The sequence below is a fragment of the Bubalus kerabau genome, chromosome 13 (assembly GCF_029407905.1).
Source record: "Bubalus kerabau isolate K-KA32 ecotype Philippines breed swamp buffalo chromosome 13, PCC_UOA_SB_1v2, whole genome shotgun sequence".
Taxonomy (NCBI): Eukaryota; Metazoa; Chordata; class Mammalia; order Artiodactyla; family Bovidae; genus Bubalus; species Bubalus kerabau.
In genome coordinates, this window is record NC_073636.1 from 70,780,596 (window position 1) to 70,804,977 (window position 24,382).

A 24,382-nucleotide genomic window follows, 5' to 3' on the forward strand; every position below is an offset into this window, starting at 1 on the left:
GTCCTTATTTTAAGAAAAGTTCCACTTAAAATTAACAATAATAACGGAAAAGTTACAAGGTATAGCTCATTAAAAAGTCTGGGGAATATAAAAATGAGAGGAATTATTTCTAATTGTTCTGCTTATAGCGTCAGAAAGAAAATCCTTTTCCTCTTAACATATTGAATGAAGCACTAACAGAATGAATAAGAAGTAAAATTTAAAGCAAGAAAACATCAGGAACTTTTGCCACGGCCACCCCCTCCAGTCCCATCTGCAGAGGCAGATGGCTAAGACCAAGAGGCCCTGGATTCTCAAGACTGTCTTGTCACCTGCTGCAAACTTCACTCTATCAGGCTGCACAGACGACGGGCAAAGGCATGGAACGGCTTCCCAACTATACGACAGGGAAGAACTCTGGGGGTAACCCTTGCCTAGAAGCCATCCTCAGATGGCTGATGCAGAAGGGCATCCCCAAGCCCAGGTCAACTGATCCAGACTGAGATTATGCAAAAAAATACCTGAAACTGAGATTACGCAAAAAAACACCCAAAGAAGTCAGCCTCTAGGCAAAAGATTTTGCTCAAACAAAATAACTCCTTTGTAATGACCTAGACCAATGATCCTTAATATTATTTTTGCACCTGGGTGGGAAGAGATGAGGGAGAGAAGGGAAGGGGGGAGTCACAGATCTCTTTGAGAATCATAAAAAGCAATGGATTTGCTTCCCATAAAAATGCACACACAAGCGATATTTCATATACTATTTTGGGGAGTTTACAGATGAGCTAAACACTCCCTCGATGTCCAAGAATCCAAGGATAGAAAACATCAACCTAAATAGGTAGGACCCAAAGGCCAATGCTACAGTAGCTGCTCAGTTGCTCAGTCATGTCCAAGTCTTGGCACCCCAAAGACTGTAGCCCGCCAGGCTCCTCTGTCCATCGACTCTCCAGGAAAGAATCTAGGAGTGGGTTGCCATTTCCTACTCCAGGGGATCTTCCCGACCCAGGGACTGAACCTTGTCTCTGGCATATCCCTCACTGACAGGCAGATTCTTTACTGCACCACCTGGGAAGGAAGACCTTCATTTAACCTGAAGCCTGACCTTTTATGGAAAGACAATCGTAGAATTTAAAAATGTAGATATTCCACAAATAAAGCGCTTTGGCCACATAGTGTACAAGAAAATCCAAAACATATATTAAAATTTTACCAATACTGTATTTGATCCATAAAATTAGATTAACAAAAAAAAACCCTAGAAGAATCTTTAATAAAGGAGTAGAAAAGTAGAAAAATAGAAATCTTCCTTTACTCTTTTACAAAATTCAAACATGCATCTGTCACTTTGTAAATGTCTGGATTCACGTCCTGAAGTTAACTTAAAATTCTACTTCCCAGTTTTCCTGAAATTTTCAAACACTATTCGGTATGTTAAGTTCTTCTGAAATTGTCAGTGGATAAAAGCACCATGGAAGTCTATTGAAAAGTCACTATTACAAACTAGAAAAACCAACTAATCCAGGTACCACAAGCAAAACTAAAAGCTTTTCTCCAGATTTTATGCAAATAATTTGGTTCAGAAGTTGGAAAAGGGGTAGATACTTTAAAACAACTCCAGTTTACTACCTTCAGGACTTTTATGGAAATAACAGAATTTCTCACAAGGGTATCAAAGGCCTCCATGAAATGAACCAAAGAGAAGAACATTTTGGCAAGGAAAAATCAGCTGCATTCCCCTTGTGCACTTCATGGTTATTACTGTACTGGGCTAACCCTGAACTCCCAAGTGCCCTAGAAAGACCTCTTTTGCACTATGGCGGGTGGGGTGGGGGAACAGCCCTCACTGTATTCCAACTTGCCTTTTCAATGACAAATTCTCGAAATGGAGAAGTGAAAAGGGATGGGTGTACAAAACGCAAGCAAAGTGTGCTAGTTAATCTAGCACCATACCACAAAAGCATGGCAGCACACTCCAGCTTTTTAAGAAATCTTTTTAGAGCCTACTGGTGGTAAAAAAGGATAGGTGTGCTTTGGATGGAGATGATGTGTGTTCAAATTCTGGCTCTAACCTGAACCAGCTTCATGGCCTTGAACAAGTTACTTCATTTCTCTGAGCTGTAGTCCATGGAGCTCCTGGATTGGCTAAGAAAACAAGGTTTTGTTTTGTTTTGTTTTCCCTCATCTCTTGTAGTCCCAGCACCCGGCTAAGTGCCGGACCCAGACCAGGTATTCGTTCATTCAATGCTAGTTCTTTTTGTTTCCCTCACACGGGTGTCGTAGTCTATGGCAAACAAAACTTTTCTCTAGGAAATAAGATCTCTAAGCTCTAGATGTTTTTTAGGTATTTCAGAGTTTTCAGTATAGTAATAATCTGGTACGGGGAAATGCAGGCAGTTGCATGGGATCCACTGTAGCTTTTCACCTAAATCTGACTAAAGCTTCTGTGAGGGCTGGAAGTATAAAGAGAACTACTATTTACTAAAAATAAAACAATTGTGGGGAGAGGGATAAATTAGGAGTTTGGGATTAACAAATACACATTACTATATATAAATAAACAACAAGGACCTACTGTATAGCACATGGAACTATGTTGAATATCTCATAACAACCTATAATAGAAAAGAATCTGGACAAAGTATATATATGTATGTATAACTGAATCTGTAAAAGTATATATACATATATATATATATAAAACTGAGTCACTTTGCTTGTACACCTGAAACTAACACATCACTGTAAATCAACTATACTTCAATTTAAAAAACAAATTTCAAACCTTGCTATACTGGGGAGGACGAGAGAAGAGGGTGAGAACACAGTCTTCTCAATTGATTTAGACACTGTCATTGTGTCATAGTACCAACGATATTTATGCAGGTAGAATCCTCAAATCCTAAAGCCTGTTCAAAAGGGTTCAGAACATGAATCCATGTGTGACTCCATGTGGTTATTACAAAGTCTACAAGTGAAAGTTGAAAAACATATGGCACCTACAGTCGCAAGCCTGTTCCCTCATGGCTTAACACAGGAAGACGTAACCGCAAACTCTGTTTGGGGCAAAGTCATACATTCAAGAAAACTTGAAAACTTCTTGGCAACTTCTCTAAATCGGAGAGCTCCAAGACACTAGCCCCAGGGCCTGCTGTTCCTGATAGGTTTTCTATAATATAATGGCAAAACAACTTACAAATGAGACAGTGGTTTCTAAAGAGATAAGATTCTGCTTCAGATTTTCTTTGGTACTTGTAATAGTTATAAGTAAATCAATAAATACAAAAAATGAACTGCCAAAGGATCTTCCAGAAATGCAGTAATGTTACATGCGGCCTCTCACTTCACTTTCAACTGGCCATTCAATGTTTCACTTGATTTGTCTGGAAGTTAATACACTGATGAGTTCAAAGAACTTCTGACTATACTGATAATAAATTATAAAAATAATGGGAAAGCCATAGAACATTAAAAAGTTGTGGGAAAGGTGATCCTAGTCCAAGACTTTACAGTGCAATAACAACTAAACGTAAAAAGCAAGAAAATAAGTGCAGTAGGAAAGATGTGACTTGGACTTCCCTAGTGGTCCAGAGGTTGAGAATCCGCCTGCCAGTGCAGGGGACATGGGTTCGATCCCTGGTCTGGGGAGATCCCACATGCCTAGGGGCCCCCACGCCACAACAGCAGCAGGAGAAGCCACTGCAACAGGAAGCCCACCAAACGCAGCGAGAGGAGCCCCCACTGGCTGCAACTGGAGAAAGCCCACACACAGCAATGAAGACCCAGTGGGCAGCCAAAGATAAATAAATTAAAAATTTTTTAAAAATGTGACTCCAGGCAGACTGTGGTAGCACAATGAGACACAACTAATTTCACAACAGATCTAGGTTTACTTTGCCCAAGGCCAGACTATAGCCGAGAACAGTATCCTAATCTGGTAAGGGAGATTTCTAAATTAGCAAAAAAAAAAAAAAAAAAAAAAAAAAGGGAGGGAGGAAGTTGTAAAGGTTAGTTTTTAATAGCCTATTAATCAAGAAAAAAAGCTTAAGTAATTTATCATAATTCATCTAGGAATTCTGCCCTGGGACAGAAAGAAGTCCAAAATTAATCATTTCACCACTCCACATTTTCCCAGGCCTTTGGTTACAGGCTTATACGAAACCACCTGTTCTGGTTGGCACACATCCTTTCACTTGATGGTTCACGCCTAATCATTTTTATCACACATGGATCTCAAACCTTCTCTCTATTCCCAGAGAGCCACAAAGTTTAGAAAAACTATCTCCCTGAGGTTGCCAGCCTGATCTTCCCATTTGGAATACCAGCAAATTCTCCTGTGCTATGCAGCTGATGGGGACGAATCCCCAGTAAGAAAGACAGTTCGTAATTAGTCTCGGGAACACAGCAGTAGTCCCTGTCTGGACTTTTCTAAGGGTCCCAAGCGTATCCCCTCAAAGTACATCTAAATTTGGAGCCTGCTGGGATGGTATTCCTATAAGCCATTTGAGAAACAAAAATCGAATTTCAGGCAATACTGCAGACACTCTAAAAACTGTAAAAAATGTTTAAATGGGTATCTTCTCTGTTCATGGATCTGCCACACCAGAAAGGAGCAGTGTAGAGGGGGTGGGAAATAAGGCGCATACACAGCTCCAAAGATGCCTGGAGATGTTAGGGATTCGCTAGAAACCCTGGCCAGACTACTAATGGTCCATAAACTCTCAATTGGAGAATACGGGCCTACAGGTTCAAAATCGAATTACAGTGCCTTATTAGATCACACACTACCGAAAGCAAAGTCACAGCAGTCATAACTGGAACTAGGAACACTTTCCGTACACAAATGTAAGTGTCTGCTTATGCATTTTTAATCGGATCAAATAAAACTGAAGCTGCAAACAAACTCAAATTTCAATTATCTCACTAGTGAGGGGATTTCCTAATAGCGTCTTTTTAAAAACCAAGTAGCTGCCAACCCTTTGCACATCTGACAGGCACGTCCCTGGAAATTTGGGAGCAACAGACTCCGTTACTTCTCAACAGCCAAGGAAAGAAATACCCTGAAAGGGAGAGATTCCTTTTTTTTTTTTTTTTCCTTTACGCTCCAACATGCAATCTAATAATGCACAAAACTTGGCTGCGGGGTTGCTGGACACCTCCAGGGTTCCAATTCTCGGGGCGAGTGCGCGCTAGTGCGTAAGAAGGGGGCGGAGGGGGTGCGCGCTCCGGGGACGCGCCGGGGGCCCCCGCCCCCTCCCGGAGCAGCAGCCTGGCACCAGCCCACCCTCCTCCACCCCTGCAAACGGACGCAGGACGCCAATAGAGCAACTTCTCCGCGGGGGCGGCGGGGGGGGAATAGCGGTCATCCCTGCCCCGCCGCGGCACGACCGGGGTCCCTCCTCGGCCGGGTTCCGAGGAGGCGGGGGGCGGGGGAAATGGGGGAGCCCTTCGCACGCCCCGCCTCCGCCCGCCTGGCCCGCGGCCGGGGGTCTGCCCGGACCCCCGCCCCTCCGCGCGGCCCGCAGCGGCGCACTCCCAAGGACGGCCACCCGGCCGGAGCGCGGCCTGAGCGCGAGCCCGGAGCGGAGCGCAGGCGGAGGCCGGCACCTAGCCTCAGGCCTCAGGCCGCCGCCTGCCCTCCGCCAGGCCGCCCGCCGCCGGCCCCAGCTCGGACCCGGGCCGGGCCTCGGCGGTGCCGCCGCAGCCCCTCATCCTGGCTTCATTCATAGGGGCACCCCAGCCCGGCCGGCGGGGCGGGGCCGGGAGCCCGCGGAAAAGGCTGGCCCGCCGAGGCCGGGGAGGAAAATAAAAAGTTTAAGAGAAGAACTTACCTAAAATGGCTCCTGCAGCAGCCAAAATACAAACAGCTATTATTTGGTGAAGTTTAGCTCAGACACCCTGCAAGGACACCCTAACCCGGATCGGGCCCGCCTTCCCTGCCATGCCATTGGGCTTCGCCGGCCCAAAATACAGCGTCATTGGTCAGCCCGGCTGCCGCTCAGGCAGAAGCCCATTTCAAGCTTGCTTGCAGGGGCGAGTGATGGGCTCGCTCCATTGTGCTCGTATTTGCATGGATGTGATAGCGGCGCTGATTGGCCGGCGCCGGGGGCCGCCCCGCCCCCTGCCTCGCGCCCCCCGCCTCGGAGACGCCGCGGCGCGCGGCCCCGCCCCCCGGGACGGAGCGGCGGGGCTACGGGGGCGGGGCGGGGCCGGGGTCCTGCGGGCCGAGAGGGCGGGGCGGGGTCCTGCCCGCCGCAGAAGGCAGGCAGGGGGCGGGGACCTGGAGCGCGCTCCGGCGGGGCGGGGAGGGGGTTCCTCCAGCAGGTGGAGGTCTCTTAGGTTATTGGGCTGGACAACTGGAACACCCGGGGCTGGCATCTCCGGGCCCGGGAGAAGATGTGACTGGGGTCCCGCGCGACAGATAGATTGCTCTGGGGCCGAGGTTCCGTAGGTCAGGAAAAGATGCCGAGGATCCAGGCGAAGAGTAGCTCTGTCTCCAGTCACATCCCTGCCAGTCCCTCTGGCTCCCTGGCACTCCTGGCACACGGGCTTCTTCCCAAGGACCACCCCCGCCCCGCCCCGCGCCCGCCCCGCACACCCCGGGAGGTTTCCGCTTTGGGGGAATCTTGCAACACCTTGGGTATATACCTCTCTAAAATCAGGGGTCGAGCTATGGTAGGTTTATGTTCAGCCCTGTCTCCCTCACTATCCTTGTAGCATCCTCAAGGACAGGGCCCAGCATATAGCAGGGATTCAACTAATTGTTTTAATATTCTTCCGTTCATTCGTTAGTAGTTAATTTTTGAATGCCCACTAAATGCCAGGCATTGATCTGAGACTGGAGATACAGGGGTTAGTAAGACAATGGCCTTGCTCTGGTGCGATGGACATGCTAAGGAGAAAGAAAGACAGTAAGTAAATACAAGGGGAGAGGTAGGGCTAAATGCTATGAACAAAATAGACGGAGGCAGAGAGGAATGCGGAGTTGGCCCTGTCAGGCTGATTACTCTGTATACCATCCCATTACTGCCACCTCCCAGATGCAAGTCACCTCACCACTTTACCCCCTGTTTGCTTCCCTCATAGGTGTTTCCTTAGCACCCACAAAAACAAAAACAAAAACAAAACCAAGGTTGGATTCTGATTGTAGAAGCTTATTTCACCTTATTTAAAGTAGGAATGATCTGAGTCCCAGTGATTCCAAGAGCCGTTTGTCTGATACATTCAAGATGAACACGGTTGACTTTGTCAGAGGTAGCTGTAATGATTTAGAAGAGCCTTACTGCACCCCCAGAGAGAGGATATTTTTAGTGTCTTTGAAACCCCAGCATTCCTATGGTTTTCAGCCTGTGGCCCCAACTCTCTTTTTTGGACCAATTCTTCAACTTCTTGGCAGACCCAGAGATTTCATCAATTTGAAAATACAGATAGCAGCCCCCATCCCACCTGTCGACCTCACCTGTGCACACTTCTCTCTTTGAACTCAAGACTGGCCACGATGTATCATGGTCCTTCCCTCCTCCCTTCTTTTTCTTCCTTCCTTAACTATTGAGCACCAGCTATGTTCCAGGTATTTTTCTAGACACAAAAGACAGCAGTAAATGAGGCAGATGATATCTGTGTCCTCAAGGAGCTTATTGTCTAGCTGAGTACAAGGGGGAGGTTGATGCGTGGATTCTGAAGAGCTCCAGTCCTGCCCAGCTGGACAGCGGACTTGCCCCCCTGTACCAGCTGCTGCAGGGGCTGAAGCAGGATCAAGCAGCTGGTAGCCACAGCTTCTCCAGTCTGACTCCAGGATCAAGGTTTTAAAATTGCTCATGGGATTTGGGTCTGTGAACTTTAACTTCTGGAAAGGGGCTGGGAGCAGAACTGTATTAGAGGCAGAGTTGGTGAGTCCAACATGGGAATCAAGCAGTCCTCATTTCACGCACTCAAATCTCTTGCCCACAAAAGATGAAAGCATAAATGAGGTAGGGGAGAGGGAAGAGAGTGTATATGCCTAAGCACAGAAGCACGGACAGTATTGGGAGGTGTGGTAGGGAGAGGGAGGGGGGAGGTAGATGTGTCAGTAATTCCTGTTCTTAAACTCAAGAAGAGTCAGTAGCACGTAAGAAATTAAACACACGCAAAGACACAAATGTTATATCACAAAACAAGAAATCAATAGGAGTGCATGATTGATTCACAAATGAATGATACAGGTACAAGCGAAGGAAAGATCTGGTCAGTGTACTCAGGAGAGGCAGCAGTCCTGACCTTCGAAGAATCTGGTCTGTAGAACTGAGCAAGGTGAGTGGAATCAGACCCTTAAAATGCTTCCACAGTATCCAGAGGCTGGCAAGGAAACCCAGACAGCTAAGTGTCTTCTGGTTGTATCCATCCATGGGGACGTCTTAGCCTGGGTTTTCCAGAACGCAGAGCCTGACTGCGTAGGGCAGGAATGAGAGGCAAAAGGAGGAAGGCAGGGAAGAGCCAGTGCCAGGATAATTGGACATCTCCTCCTCTAAGTGCTGCTGATGGCTCCCACTCAAGAGATCGTCCTCTCAGAATCCATATAAAATGAGACTCAGTACAGCCTGTGGGAGGTGGAATGGAAGGAAGCTTATCTACCAATTCATCTTGAATGATTTCTTATTCACTCCAGTTGTTTGTACTTAGGTGCCAGTTTGGGTTCTGGGGTGGCCCCAAAACTTGGTGTCAAGGAGTGTGCAGCAGGGCCACAGGGCAAAGAATTATTGGGGTACAGTTACGTGGAGTCATCCAGCCCTTGCAGAGCTGGATGCTACAGCAGCTGGCAGGGACGGACGTGGTTGCCACTAAGAGGTCCTGGAGTTCTGATGCCGGGTGACACCAGTGATGCATGACTTTCTGTACCATATAGTACATCCTTGTTTACAAAGAAAGCAATCCTTAGGAGCTCTGAAGGGGAGCCACATAAGGGCTTCCGACAGTTCTGGAACTTTGTGACGGCAGCTCCACGAACATGAGCTGCATCCTGCCTGACCGCATTCTCTCTTGTCTTTCCGCCTCTGTTCACTTGTCTGTTTTTAGACTGTGAGCTTCTTTTTAAAAAATTTTGTTTATTTATTTTTGGCTGCGCTGGGTCTTCGTTGCTGCACGCAGACTACTCTCTAGTTGCAGCACAAGGGCTTCTCGGTGTGTTGGCTTCTCTTGTTTCGGGGCACAGGCTCCAGGGGCAAGAGCTTCAGTAGTTGCAGCTCGTAGGCTCAGCAGTTGGGGCCTGTGGGCTCAGTTGCCTGCAGCATGTGAAATCTTGGCAAACCAGGGATTGAACCCATGTCCCCTGCATTGGCAGGCGGATTCTTAACCACTGGACCATCAGGGAAGTCCTCTAGACGGTGAGCTTCTCTATTGTTCTTGCTTATATATTTGTGAAATGGCTGCTTTCCCCAGCCCAGTTCATTTTCCTCCTAGGCTCAAAGCAAAACTACATTGCTTAGTAATCAGATAGGTCCTTGTGACTGAGCTCTAATGGAATCAGGATAGAAGTAATAAAAGTATATTTCATTTCTAAGCATCCTCTAAAACTTCCTAAGTGATCCTCCAAACCCTTCTCCTATCCTCCTCTCCTGGCCAGATGCAAAACTATCCAGTGGAGCGCACTTACCTGCCAGTCCAGGGGCTAAGACTCCAACTCCCAATGCAGGGGGCATGGGTTTGATCCCTGGTCAGGGAACCAGATCCCACATGCCTCAACCAAGAGTTCACATGCTGCAACTAAGATCCAGGGCACCCAAATAAATAATTTTTTTTTTTTTAAGATTGAAGTTTATTTTTGTCTTTCTCATAAGAAATCTAGGAAGCACCCATTTCAAGAGAGGCCTGGAGCTCTGTGGTATCGTCAGCAATCCAGGATTCAGTATTTTTGCTCCACCATCTTTAGCTTTCATTCCTCAGGTAACTTCATGGTCCATAGCTGCTGGAACACCAGTCCGTATTTTTTTTTTTGGATGGAAAAAGGAAAGACAAATTGGAAAAAATTAAAGCTGAGTCATGGCCCTTAAACAGCCTTCCTGGAAACACTACACATCACTTATGCTTACATTTCATTGGCCAGAACTCAGTCACATGGCCACACCACGCTGCAGAAGAGGCTGGGAAATATGGCATTTTTTTTTTTTTAATTCACTTGGCCATATGTCAAGTTAAAAATCAAAGTCTTTAAATGTCCATCAACAGACGAATGGATAAAAAAGATGTACACTATATATGTGGCAATATTACTCAGCTGTTAAAAAAAAAATTGTCATTTGTAACAACACTGATGGACCTAGAGATTATCATACTAAATGAAGTAAGTCAGAGAAAGACAAACATCATATAATATCACTTATGTGGAATCTAAAACATATCACAAGAGAACTTATTTACAAAACAGAAATAGACTCACAGACATAGAAAACAAACCAAAGAGGAAAGGGGGAGAGGGATACATTAGCAGTATGGAACTAACAGACACACTGCTATATACAAAGCAGACAACAAGGACCTGCTGTGCAGTACAGGGAACTATATTCAATGTATTGTAATAACCTATAATGGAAAAGAATCTGAAAAGTATATATATATATGCACATATATATATATATTGGAGAAGGCAATGGCACCCCACTCCAGTACTCTTGCCTAGAAAATCCATGGACGGAGGAGCCTGGTAGGATGCAGTCCATGGGGTCACTAAGAGTTGGACACGACTGAGCAACTTCACTTTCACTTTTTACTTTCATGCATTGGAGAAGGCAATGGCAACCCACTCCAGTTTTCTTGCCTGGAGAATCCCAGGGACGGGGAAGCCTGATGGGCTGCTGTCTATGGGGTTGCACAGAGTCGGACACGACTGAAGTGACTTAGCAATATATATATATGACTGAATCACTTTTCTGTACACCTGAAACAAACACAATATTGTAAATCAACTATAATTTAATAAAAAAAAATTGAGGTTCTGTCATTAAACAGTGGGCTCAATTAGCAGTCTCTGGCACAATGTCCCGCAGAAATAATATTCCCAGAATGTAAGTTAGGATAAAATGACTAAATAAGGAGACTGTTTCTGAACATTTTTAACAGCTTTATTCAGGATAATTCTCATACCATATAACTCACCTACTGTAGGTGTACAGTTTAATGATTTTTAGTAAATGTATACAGTTGTGCAACCTTTACCACAATCCAGTTTTAGAACAGCTCCATCACCCCCAGGAGTTCCCTTCTTCCTGTTTGCAGTCACTTCCCACTCCCAGTCCTAGGCCCAGGCAACCATTGACCTGCCTTCATCTCTACAGTCATGCCTTTTCTAGAATTTCATGTTTATGGAATAGTGCACTATACTGTCATTTGTGTCTGGCTTATTTCCTGTAAAACAGTATCTTTATGGTTCATCCCTGTTGTAGGATATATTGTCAGTTTCTTCCTTTTTACCGCTGCAGAGTCTTCCTTTGTATGGATATGCCATCTTTTACTTACTGACTCATGAACTAATGGATATCTGGATGGTTTCCATTTTGGAGCTATTATGAATAACACTGCTATGAACATTACCTACAAGTGTTTGTGTGGACATATGTTTTCATTTATCTTGGTAGATATCTAAGGAGATCGATGCTTATAATTGAATGCATACATTGAAAGGACACTCACTGACTGTCTGCAACTGACAAGCACTGTGAATAGGTGCTGGGGACACAGTGGTGAATAAAATGCAGCACAGGGACTTCCCTGATGGTCCAGTGTTTCAGAATCATCCTGCCAGTACAGGGACACAGGTTTGATTCCTGGTCCGGGAGGATCTCACATGCCTCAGAGCAACTAAGCCTCTGTACCACAATGACTGAGTCCACGCTCTAGAACTCACAAGCTGCAACAGGAGAAGCCACTGCAGTGAGAAGCCCGTGCACCCCAATGAAGAGTAGCCCCTGCTCGCTGCAACTAAGGAAAGCCCACGCAAAGAGACAAAGACCCAGCACTTCAACTACTGAGCCCGTGTGTGCTAGGGCCAGTGCTCTGCAACAGGAGAAGCCAATGAGAAGCCCATGCACCCCAATGAAGAGTAGCCCCCTTTTGCCACAGCTAGAGAAAACCCGCAGACTGCAACAAAGACCTAGCACAGCCAAACGTAAATAAATAATAAAATTAATTTTTTAAAATGCAGCAAAAACTCAGCCTTTGTGGAGTTTGCAGACAGTTGTTAGTCAACTAATTGTGCAAAAAAATGTAAAACACAGCAGCAGTAGTAAGTGCCATAAAGGAGGGGCACATGGTGCCATCAGAGCCCATGCTGGAAGGATACGCCTTGACTAAGGAAGTCAGTAAAGCTGCCCATTAGCTGAGATCTTAAGTATACCATCAAGCTTCCCTGGTAGCTTAGATGGTAAAGAATATGCCTGCAATGCAGGAGACCAAGGTTTGACCCTTGGCTCTGAAAGATCCCCTGGAGGAGGGCATGGCAACCCACTCCAATATTCTTGCCTGGAGAATCCCATGGACAGAGGAGCCTCGCAGACTATGGTCCATGGGGTCATGAAGAGTCAGACACCACTGAGTGACTAACACACAAAGTGTACCAGGATGATCACTCCCAGTGAGTTTTGTCCTTCAAAGTAATATCTTATGAGGCCATATACTTTTTTCCAATAGTGTTGTCCTTGCAAAAGTTCTAAGCCAATTTATAAGCAATGCTGGTCCCAGACCTCTTTGTCCTCTGAAGTCCTTGTGTGTTAACCTCTCAGAATGTTTTGTTTTCTGATTAGACCATGACGAATACAACAAACCACCTAAGAAAATCAACAGCATCTCTTTAGAGTCACTCTCACCAATTGCCAAAAATGGAATTCCCCTGCTAAACCATGGCTCTTATTCCCCAGAGCTGGTGGAGAGGGGTTTGTGGCGGTTTGCAAAAATAAACTCACAGATATCATCTATTAAGGGAGGAGAGTGGGCAGCATCAGCTCTGTTCTTCCTTACAGCTCAAAATCATGTGCCTATGATCTGCCACTGAGAAGATGCCAGTGACCCATGGTGTGTGGAGGTAATGCCCAAAGAAGAATTAAAAAACTATAAAGAGTCAACAACTGAGCAACTAACCATACACCACATGCACATATAGGAACTTCCCCGGTGGTCCAGTGGCTAAGACTCCACACTCCCCACGCAGGGGGCCCAGGTTTCATCTCTGGTTGGAGAACTAGATCCCACATGCTCCAACTATAGTTTCACATGCTGCAACTAAGACCCGGTGTAGCCAAGTAAATAAATAAAAGTAAATATTAAAAAAAAAAAGTATAGCTGGTGGCAGTGTCCTGGCCTGGCAAAAGCACTTTCCCCAGGATGAAACTGGATAAGAATAGTTAAGTCCACAGGATTTGGAGACCAAAAGATCTGATTCTAATTCCAGCTCTGCCACTGGTGACCTTAGGAAAGTTACTTAGAGTTTTTTGATTTTGATTATAGGGTTGTTGTATAAATAATAGGTTGTATAAATTAAACTGGGCTTCCCCAGTGGCTTAGTGGTGAAGAATCCACCTGCCAATACAGGAGACCTGGGTTTGATCCTTGGGTTGGGAAGATTCCCTGGAGGAGGGCATGGCAACCCACTCCAGTATACTTGCTTGGAAAATCCCATGGACAGAGAAGCCTAGTGGGGTACATACAGTCCATGGGGTCAAAAAGAGTCCCACACAACTGAAGCGACTGAGCACACATGCATGCATGAATTAAATTATTCATACAAACTACTCAGCACGTGGTAACTGCTCAACTAATTGTTAATTACATTCCTTCCTCTGACCCCTATTTTCCTAAGTTCTGTATAGACCTTCCCAGTTCTGTTGACTTGTTTTTTTGAAACATATTAGTTCTATTGATTTGACCCAAGTCAGTCTCTGTCCTTCTTGCTTTTGGCCTGAGGGACCCTCTGTCTTTTCGAGTGACTTCTGCTGATGTATATGGCCTCCATCTCTCATGGATTAATTGGGCTGATTTAACTCTTAAAGTGCTGTAGAGCTCTTTCACCCAGGTATGACACTGCTACTATTTTAATTTTTTTTAATCTGAGTTTATACATATAAATGACTGTGCCCACTTTCAGTAACCATGATTTATGGAAACTCACACCTCAAATGTTCTTGGGCAGGATTTTTGAAAACACTGATCACCCTACCCTGAAAGAGTTCCATAAATCCTTCATTCTCGCTCAGCAGTGTACTTTCCTGCAGCGACAGTTAGACCATTCGAGCCATAAAAACATGCTCAAGCTTAAGCTTTTTACCAAGCCTCAAGTTGCTTTGGAATCCTTTCTCTTATGTACGAAATTCTACCATAAGCAGTACTGACTAATTTAGAGACAGGACTATTTGCAAACTGGCAATAAACACATTGCTGTTTTCACCCTGGGAATTAAGCACTACAGTTCTTTAAAATTCATTAGTTTCCATGTTGCATGGTAGACACCCTCCAAGATGTCCTTTAACGACCCCCACATGCAAGGATTCAAACCCTTATACTGTCCCCACTACTTGGTAGGGTGAAGTAGGAAGGAGGATGGGCTTCCCAGGTGGCGCTAGTAGTAAAGAACTCACTTACCAATGCAGGAGACGTAAGAGTCAAGGGTTCGATCCTTGGATTGGGAAGATCCCCTGGAGAAGGACATGGCAACCCACTCCAGTATTCTTGCCTGGAGAATCCCATGGACAGAGGAGCCTGCCAGGCTATAGTCCGAAGGGTTGCAAAGACTCGAACGTGACTGAAGTGACTTGACAAGCACGAAAGTAGGAAGGATTTGCAGTGTGAAACCTGTTTGCCAACTCCAGACATCGACTTTGACAGTGACCACAATGAGGCAGTCATTTCATCTGTAAAATGGGGATGATGCCCTGTCTAGGCAATCTCTCAAGGTATCATCAGGGTCAAATGAGATGCAGCATCTTAAAGAGCTTTGGCGTAAAACAAAGAATCATTATTGAAGATTCCAGGTGTAGCATTTTCTACACGAGACATCAAGTATAAACCCACTATGTATAATTTGCATGTGTCTTAGCGATGACCAGAGCCCATATTTATAAACCAGTGTCCTCGTGTTGTTGAAATGTCAGTGCCTCCAAAGTCTTTTGAGTTAGGGCCATAGACTCTTGCAACTGCTGGGGTGTGACATCTTCCCAGACCAGACTGCCCATCGGTCATAGAGAATCGCCAGGACACTGCCTCTCTTCATGCATTTCTAAAATACTCTTTTGGATAGCAGCACATTTTTCATTAAATTTTTCTTTAACAGTTTTGAAGAAGTGTAAACAATTGCCCTCTAAAGAGCTACTGTTGAGTTCCATGAAGAAGTACCTGGTTTTCTGCCTTCTGATTACCCAATAAGTCAATAACATTTGCATGAGAAGAGCTGGGCTACCAAGATTTGCCCAAATAATTTCATTCCAGTTTAAATATGTACCCGTGATGGACTGTTGACCTTAAAACTATACAGGAATCTAGCTTTCATTTAGCCATGGTTCTCAGTGTCATGTCTTGACATGGCCAGTTATGCAGGATATGGCAAGTAATCTGTCACTGCTCATATATAAAGGAACACAGTCTAAATGATTTACCTTTTAAAAAATAAATAAATGGGAGCATATATTCTTATAATAATGTCATTCATATTCATTTGTATTCTGATGTGCTGTCCTGAGCAGCAGAGCAGGGGGTGGCATTTTAGCTGAGCACTGAGGTACCTTATCTATGGTTCCACTTGAGGTGCAAGACCATTACCAGTTCTGACAACTATAAATCATGATGGTGTTGGTGAAAGAGTGATGATTTATAGTTATCACCGCTATTAATACTTTTGCTTCAGTAGCATAAGCTTTCTCAACGTATTACTAGTATTTATAGGGCAAAAGTCTGGGGGGAAAGCAAAACATTAAAAATAAAGTTAGCCAGGACTTTCCTGATGGTTCAGTGGATAAGAATGGCCTGCCAGTGCAGGGGACATGGGTTCGATCCCTGGCCTGGGAAGATCCCACCTGCCTCCGAGCAACTAAACCCATGCACCACAACTATTGAACCCATGTTCTAGAGCCCATGAACTGTAACTACTGAGCCCCTGTGCCACAACTACTGAAGCCCGTGTGCCCTAGATCCAGCAAGTCACAACGACTGAGCCTTGCTGCAACTACTGAAGCCCATGTGCCTACAGTCTGTGCTCTGCAACAAGAGAAGACACTTGAATGAGAAGCCCACACACAGAAACTAGAGAGTAGCCCCAGCTCTCTGCAACTAGAGAAAATATGAATACAGCAATGAAGACCCAGGAGAGCCATAAATTAATTAAGTAAATTAAATATAAATAAATAAATAGGGCAGTGTGTACATGTCAAAAATTATTTTAAAAATAAATATTAAAACATAAAGTTAGCCAGATTTATTTAGTTTTTCCTTATATAATGGAAATTCTTGAAATTTTTAAATGGCCTTTTTTTTTTTTTCTCCAAAACACTTTTATAACCATTACACCATAAATATTTTCAATACTATTTGTCTTACTTCCCTAGGGGGAAAAAAATCAGCCTAGACCGTGAGGAGTATAGGTTTCATCCAAACTTCCTGATCGGGGTCACAGCGAAGTGCAGCAGAGAAAACACTGAGACACAGCTTTGATCCAATACCTTCCTTGCACAAATGCTCACGTATTGCAAGATCACTTATTTTCTTTACTGCTTCTGGGTGTAACAAGGACAAGGGCAGATCAGAGTCAACACAGGCAGGGCTGTGTAAATGAAGTAAGATTCCTGGAAGACCCATTGACGTTGAGCAAGTACAAAGGACAGGCAAAACTGAGTCAGGATTAGGAGCCGGGGGTCCAAGTCTTTGGGAGTTAGGATCAGAAAAAAATGAGTGGTTGAAAGCAAATGGCAAAGATTCAGGTAGGACAGTCTGTTTTGGTAAGTATGTTCAAATAGTGGTGTGTGTGTGTGTGTGTGTGTGTGTGAGAGACAGAGTATGTGGTCTTGGAAGGGTAGTGTTTAATTCATTTGAAAAGTCAAGGTAGATAGGGGTAGTTCATGAATGATTAGATGGGTGGTTGGATAGTTAAAATAATGCATGAAAAAATGAAATATCTGTGAAGCACAATAAAGCAGAGCATGATAAAATGAAAAAAATGATGCATGAATGATTGGTGGAGGAATGGATGGTTGAATGGATAAATGGATATAATGAAATTAGGATGGATGACTGATATGACAGATGAATGGGTGGTGGGCAAGTGAGTGATTTAGTTGGATAAATGGATAAATAAATGTACAATGGATGGATGAATAGATAGATAGATAGGCATGTGGGTGCATAGATATTAGATGATTGAATGGGTAACCAAACTGATGGATTGGTGGATGAACACAAAGATGGTCTAGCGAACAGATGGATAAATGAATGCATAAGTGAATACATTATGTGATAGGCAAAATGATGGCTCCCAAAGATATTTTAACATTCCTGAAATTTGTGAATATGTTAGATTACATGGCAAAGGGGAATTAAGCTTACTAATCAACTGACCTTGAGATGGAGAGATTATCCTGGATTATCTGGGTGGGCCCAATGTAATCACAAGTACCTTTAGAAGAAGGCAGAAGGGACAGAGTTAGAGATTTGAAGATGGTAGGCTTCTGGTTTTAAAGCTTAAGGAAGGAGACCAGGAATGCAGGTGGTCTTTAGGAGCTGGAAAAGGCAAGGAAACACATTCTTCTCTAGGGCCTCCAGAAGTACTGCCTTTTTACTCACATTTTTCTTTGGCTGGGCCATGAAACATGTGGGATCTTAGTGCCCTGACCAGGGTGGAACCTGTGCCCACTGCATCGGAAGCACAGAGTCTTAACCACTGGACTTCCAGGGAAGTTCCAACTACATTTTGATTTTAACACTTAAGACCTATTTTGGACTGCTGAACTCTAAAACTATAAAATAATCAATCTGTGTTGCTATTATTGTTTTAAATATTTATTTATTTGGCTGTACCAGGTCTTAGTTATGGCATGTGGAATCTTCATCGCAGCATATAAGGTTTAGTTCCCTGACTAGGGATCGAACCTAGGGCCCCCTGCATTGGGAGCACTGATTCTTAGCCACTGGACCAGCAGGGAAATCCTTCTATGTTGTTTCAAGTCACTAATTCTGTGGCGGTTTGTCACAGCACCAATAAAAATGGATGAGTATACAGATAGATGGGTGGATGAATGGAAGGACTGGTGAATGCATAGTGTTAGGTTCTTAGTCATGTCCGACTCTTTGCAACTCCATGGACTGTAGCCCACCAGGCTCCTCTGCCCATGGAATTCTCCAGGCAAGAATACTGGAGTGGATAGACACTCCCTTCTCCAAAGGATCTTCCTAACCCAGGGATCGAACCCGAGTCTCTTGCATTGCAAGCAGATTCTCTATAGTCTGAGCCATCAGTGAATATATACATGAATAAATGGTTGGTTGGTTTGTTGGAGAAGAGGATAAAAGGAAACTTGTCTCTAACAACACTTCTGACATCAAGCATGTGGATTTTCCCCTCACATTAAATAGTTCTGACACTAACTGCTTGGATCCCCCACAGGTTAAAGACTCATCCCCACAAGACTACTCCCTTCACCTTCAATGTTAATCACAAATAGAGGGGAACCAGGTTACTCACACTTTTACCCAATCTGGTTATAAATTATGGTTTCCCAGGACTCTCTCCTCAGGTTTGATAATTGGCTATAATGGATCACAGAACTCAGGGAAATACTTTAGTTCTGTTTACCAGTTTATTATAAGGATATTGTAACAGATAAAATGAACAACCAAATGAAGAGGTATATAGGGAAAGGTTTAGAAGGGTCCTTAGCACAAGATTTTCTGTCTAGGTGAAGTCTTGGGTGTGCCACCCTCCCAGAACACAGATACATTCATTCACCAACTTGGAACCTCTCTAAACCCCATACCTTAGGGATTTTTATGAAAATTTCATCACTGTAGGCATGATTGATTGGGCTTCCCACGTGACTCAGCAGTAAAGAATTCACCTGCCAATGCAGGAGATGCAGGAGACACGGATTCTATCCTTGAGTTGGGAAGATCCCCTGGAGGAGGGCACAGCAACCCACTCCAGTATTCTTGCCTGGACAATCCTGTTGATAGAGGAGCCTGGCAGGCTGCAGTCCACAGGACTGCAAAGAGTTGGACATGAATGAAGCGACTTAGCACACAGGCATGATTGATTAACTCAATCTCCAGGCCTTCTCTACTCCCCAGAGGATGGAGGATCAGGCTGAAAGTTCCAAGCTTCTAATCATGGCTTGATCTTCCTGGTAAGAAGCCCCATTCTGAAGCTATTCAGGATTGCCTTATGAGAACAAAAGATTTTTCAATCACCCAGGAAATTCCAAGGCATTTAGGAGCTCTGTGTCAGGAATCAAGGGTTGAGATCAAACATATTTATTATGTTACAGAGAGATAAATAAATATAGGCTACATGAATGGATAAACAAATTGATGGACATATGGGGAAATGAATGGAGAATAGATGGGTGGGTGAGTGAACAGATAGTGGATATACAAATAAATGGCAAGATAAAATGTGGGTGGGTGTGTAGATACTTGGATAGATGCATGGTTGTCTGGTGAATGGGTAGATGATGCATGGACTGATGATCGGTATGATGGGTGATTAAATGGATATACAAATGAATAGATACTTGGTTGGAGATCTGATTGGATGGGTGAGTACTTGTGTGTGTGATGCATGCATAAATTGAAAGCATCTTATGCTTAAAGATAGAAGCACTATCATTGACCTGAAATGTGGACTTTATGGCCATTAGGGAAGTTTCCAGTTGGAAGAGGAGCAATCTAGAGAGCCTATAAAAAAGTGTACAAAGTCCTGATCTTGCACTAACCCTCTATTCTGCAGAATGAACCGTTTAAAACAAGAGACTTTTGCACTTGATGGTTTCTCCATTTGGAATGTAATATTCTTAATATTCTTCCTTTGGGGGTTCCCAGGTAGGGCAGTGGTAAAGAACCTGCCTACCAATGCAGGAGATGTAAGAGACATGGTTTTGAGCCCTGGAGGAGGGCATGGCAACCCACTTCAGTATTCTTGCCTGGAGAATCCGCATGGACAGAGGAGGCTAGTGGGCTATGGTCTATAAAGTTGTAGGGTTGGACATGACTGAAGTGACTTAGCACAAGCACACACATTCTTTCTTCATGTAATTAACTTCTACTCATTCCCTGCATCAGAGCACAAGCATTGCTTTCTCGAGGATGCCTTATTGATTATAAGCTCTTATAGTATCATATATCTTTCCTTTGGAGTACTTTTAAAATTTTAATTTTACATTTATCTGTATGATCATGTGATTAGTTATCTGTCACCTCCACTAAACTGCAGTTCCAAAGGGCAAGGATCAAATGGTATTTGGACTTAACATTTTATCTCCATCTCTTAAGTCATGCCTGGCACACAGAAAATGTGGGGCTTTTTTTTAGTAAGTACCTTTCTGAATGGTCTGAAACCTTCTTGCATCATTCTTACTCTTATGACCAGAGAAGATCTTGCTGGTTTGCTGAAGCATTACTGATAACATGATGGCAAAGTCTTTTTGGCTGTGTTGGGTCTTCATTGCAATGCATGGGCTTTCTCTGGTTGCAGCATTCGGGGGCTTCTCTAGTTGTGGCGTGCAGGCTTCTCTTAATTGTGGCACACAGTCTCTAGAGCGTACGTGAGCTCAGTAGTTGTGGCATGGGCTTAGTTGCCTCGTGGCATGTAGGATTTTAGTTCCCTGACCAGGGATGAACTCAAGCCCCCTGTGCTGGAAGGCGGATTCTTAACCACTAGACCATCAGGGAAATCCCATGTCTGGCTTTCCTAATGGAAGATTTTGACAAAGAATGTTCCTCCAAAAGAGAGGAGCCACACGCTGAGTTCAAGTCTTCTGTCCTAGAGAGGAATAGGGCCCCTTTCTCTGTGCCAAGTCCAACACATCTTTGCCTGAACGCAGGTCCTCCTCACTCTGTTTTCCTGGAAACCGCAACCTCCCTGACTTGCTGAGGGCCTCTAGCCATCTTCCATCTCAACCTCCATCAGCAGCAGTTCCAGCCATTCTAGCCATCTTCCATCTCAACCTCCATCAGCAGCAGTTCCAGCCATTCTAGCCATCTTCCATCTCAACGTCCATCAGCAGCAGTTCCAGCCATCTGCCCCTGCCTGCTTCAGGCTGGCAGAGGCAGAAGCCGTACCTCTTCTAGCGACGAGAAGAACCTCTGTTCACCCTTTACTTCACCTCTAGTTAGTTGCACTTTGATCTTTTCAGGGATCTGCTGGGCTTCAGTTTGAGTTTTGTCATCTTTGCTTCCTTTCTGTGTCCAGGGCGCTCGAATCCCCGTGCTGCAAGGACTGGACAAGCTACTCAACCTTTCTGAGCCGATTTCCTAATCCACAAAATGGATGCAATGCATCTGTGTCCTGGGCTGGCTGTGGAGGTTAAATAAGATGATATAAATGGGGCATCCAGCACAATGACTGGCAACTGTAAGTGATGATCAATTATTAATTTCCCTTCTTTTTCCCCCAGCTGTTTCTCTCTTATTACTTCCCACAGCACAATGTGCTCTCCTTTTCTATTTTCCACTTTTCTGTCTACAAAATGTTTTCTAGCCTTCATAAAAATAGCACTACATAAAACAAAATTGCCAAGTATTTTTATATCCTCCAAATAACTCAATTCAATTATAGACTGGTCAATTTTAGTTGTTTGAGCATTCCTAAAAACCATCTGAAGCTGGTAAATAAAGGTCTGTATTCACATTCAGAAAATAAAGAGCTAAAGCAGTACTTTGGAAAACAGTAAGGGACAGACACTTTCCTTGAGGCCTAAGATCTCATATGCAATGTGTCAGCCTTTTGATGCGTCTTCTGGCTCAGAGGCAATGCACAAGAAACTCTGTATTTTAAATTTGACACAACAGCCACAAAGCTAGTGGAAGAATGGAAGTCCATGTTTTCTGGGAAGGATTTGGCAGGGACTTCCCTCGTGGTTCTTCTCTGGTGGCTCAGTGGTAAGAGTACACCTGCCGATGCAGGAGATGTAGGAGGTGGGGGTTCAATTCCCAGCTGGGGAAGATCCTCTGGAGTAGGAAATGGCAACCCACTCCAGTATTCTTGCCTGGAAAAAATCTACAGACCAAGGAACTTGGCAGGCTACAGTCCATGGGGTCACAACGAGTTGGGCACTACTGAGTGCACACTCTCTCCCATCTTCCTAGTGGTCCAGTGGCTAAGATGCCATACTCCCAGTGCAGGATGGTCTGGGTTTGATCCCTGGTCAGGGAACTAGATCCTACATGCCACAACTAAAGATACCGCCTGCCGCAACTAAGACCCGGTGCAGCCAAATAAATAAATATTTTTTTAAAAAAAGAGTATTTTGCTGATAGTCCCTTTGTGTTACTTCCAAGGTGCCCACCTATGTGATTTAGGGCTGGAGACTTGAAAATTCAGAAGGAAAGTAAGAAATTAGTGGGAAAGGGGTTATCAATTTGTTTTTGGAATATAGTAAAGATTATATTAAATATAGACTATAGATTATAGTAAAGATCCCTTCCCTGATAGCTCAGTTGGTAAAGAATCTGCCTGCAGTGCAGGAGACCCTGGTTCGATTCCTGGGTCGGGAAGATCCCCTGGAGAAGAGATAGGCTACACACCCTAGTATTCTTGGGCTTCCCCTGTGGCTCCCGCCTGCCATGTGGGAGACCTGGGTTCAATCCCTGGGTTGGGAAGATCTGCTGGAGAAGGGAAAGGCTACCCACTCCAGTATACTGGCCTGGAGAATTCCATGGACTGTATAGTCCATGAGGTCACAAAGAGTTGGACACGACTGAGCGACTTTCACTTTTCAGTTTCAAGCTAAAGGGAGAATTCAAGACAGGGTCATAATCAACTACAACCAACATAAGCACAGAGGAAAGCAGATGGTCCAGGGTTCAAATCCTGACAGCACCACTTTTTGACTTAGTAAACTTTGGTCAAGTTACTCCATTTCTCTAGGTCCCATTTTCTTCATCTGTAAATTAGAAACTAATATTGTTGACATGATAGAAATGTTCTGGCTATTAACTAGTCCATTAAATGTGCCAAGAACAGTGCCAGGCAGCTAGAAAGTGCTTAATAAGGGGGTAAGTGTGATTATTATTTATGGGGTTTCTGGCAGATTTGCCTTCTACGATTAAGAAAGGTACCTATTATTAAGAAAGGTATTTGCATAGCACTGGAAATGTTGGAGATTATCTCCAAGAGAACATGGTAAGACTGACTTTTCTCAAAAAGGTCTGGATGAATTAACTCAAACTGGACTCTGATTCTCAGATGTACAGCTCAAGAACCTGATTTGTCAGTATGGAAAACAGTTTCGCCTCTAGGGCAGACTCACAGTAACCAAACTCTTTAGACCAATGTATAAACCAGATCATAGACAATTAATTTTCAATGAAAAAAACAGCTTTTGATGGGACTAGGTCCCGGGCTCACACTTATATGGGAAGCCAAGTCTTTTTAAGATTACATCATAAGAAACATTTATAGTCAGAGACTAGGAGAGAGACTGCTACTGCTATTGCTAAGTCACTTCAGTCGTGTCTGACTCTGTGCGACCCCATAGATGGCAGCCCACCAGGCTCCCCCGTCCCTGGGATTCTCCAGGCAAGAACACTGGAGTGGGTTGCCATTTCCTTCTCCAATGCATGAAAGTGAAAAGTGAAAGTGAAGTCACTCAGTCGTGTCCAACTCCTAGCGACCCCTTGGACTGCAGCCTACCAGGCTCCTCCGTCCATGGGATTTTCCAGGCAAGAGTACTGGAGTGGATTGCCTTTGCCTTCTCCCAGGAGAGAGACTAGGAAGAGCTATACAAGTAATCCCAATCCATGCTACCCCAAGCCGGCAATCTCACGTTAGGGAGAGCCTTTCCTCTGCTGTGTACTGTGAAACTTTATCCTCTTGTCAAGCCAAAAAGGTAAACATTCACTAGTGATTTGGAGTGCATAAAAAATTTTAAACTTCTGTACAATGAAAATACCAGAAATGAAGTCAAAAGACAAATGATAAACTGGAAAAATATTTGTAACACATATGACTAACACATATGGTTACCTGGGTTGGGAAGATCCCCTGGAGAAGGGAAAGGCTAAAATGTAACCGATAAAAAGTGCCTATGAATCAATAAGGAAAAGAGCAACACTGTATCACTAAAAGGAAACACACTGTGCTTATGAGTAAATGTTTTGTAATTTTGTCAAGTTGATATTTTATTATTGTTATAACTTGCCTTTTTGTTATTGTTGTTCAGTTACTAAGTTTTGTCCAACTCTG

At 44.2% G+C, this 24,382-nt stretch overlaps 1 protein-coding gene across 3 annotated transcripts in view; it reads right to left on the bottom strand.

The window, feature by feature from the left end:
- The window catches only part of CHD6 (chromodomain helicase DNA binding protein 6), a 199,757-nt gene extending 193,717 nt beyond the window's left edge, over window positions 1–6,040 (bottom strand). For all 3 annotated transcript variants that reach the window (XM_055545058.1, XM_055545057.1, XM_055545056.1), the window contains exon 1: window positions 5,814–6,040. The gene's annotated coding sequence lies outside the window, so the exon portion shown is untranslated. The remainder of the gene's footprint in view (window positions 1–5,813) is intronic.
- Window positions 6,041–24,382: the final 18,342 nt, after the last annotated feature.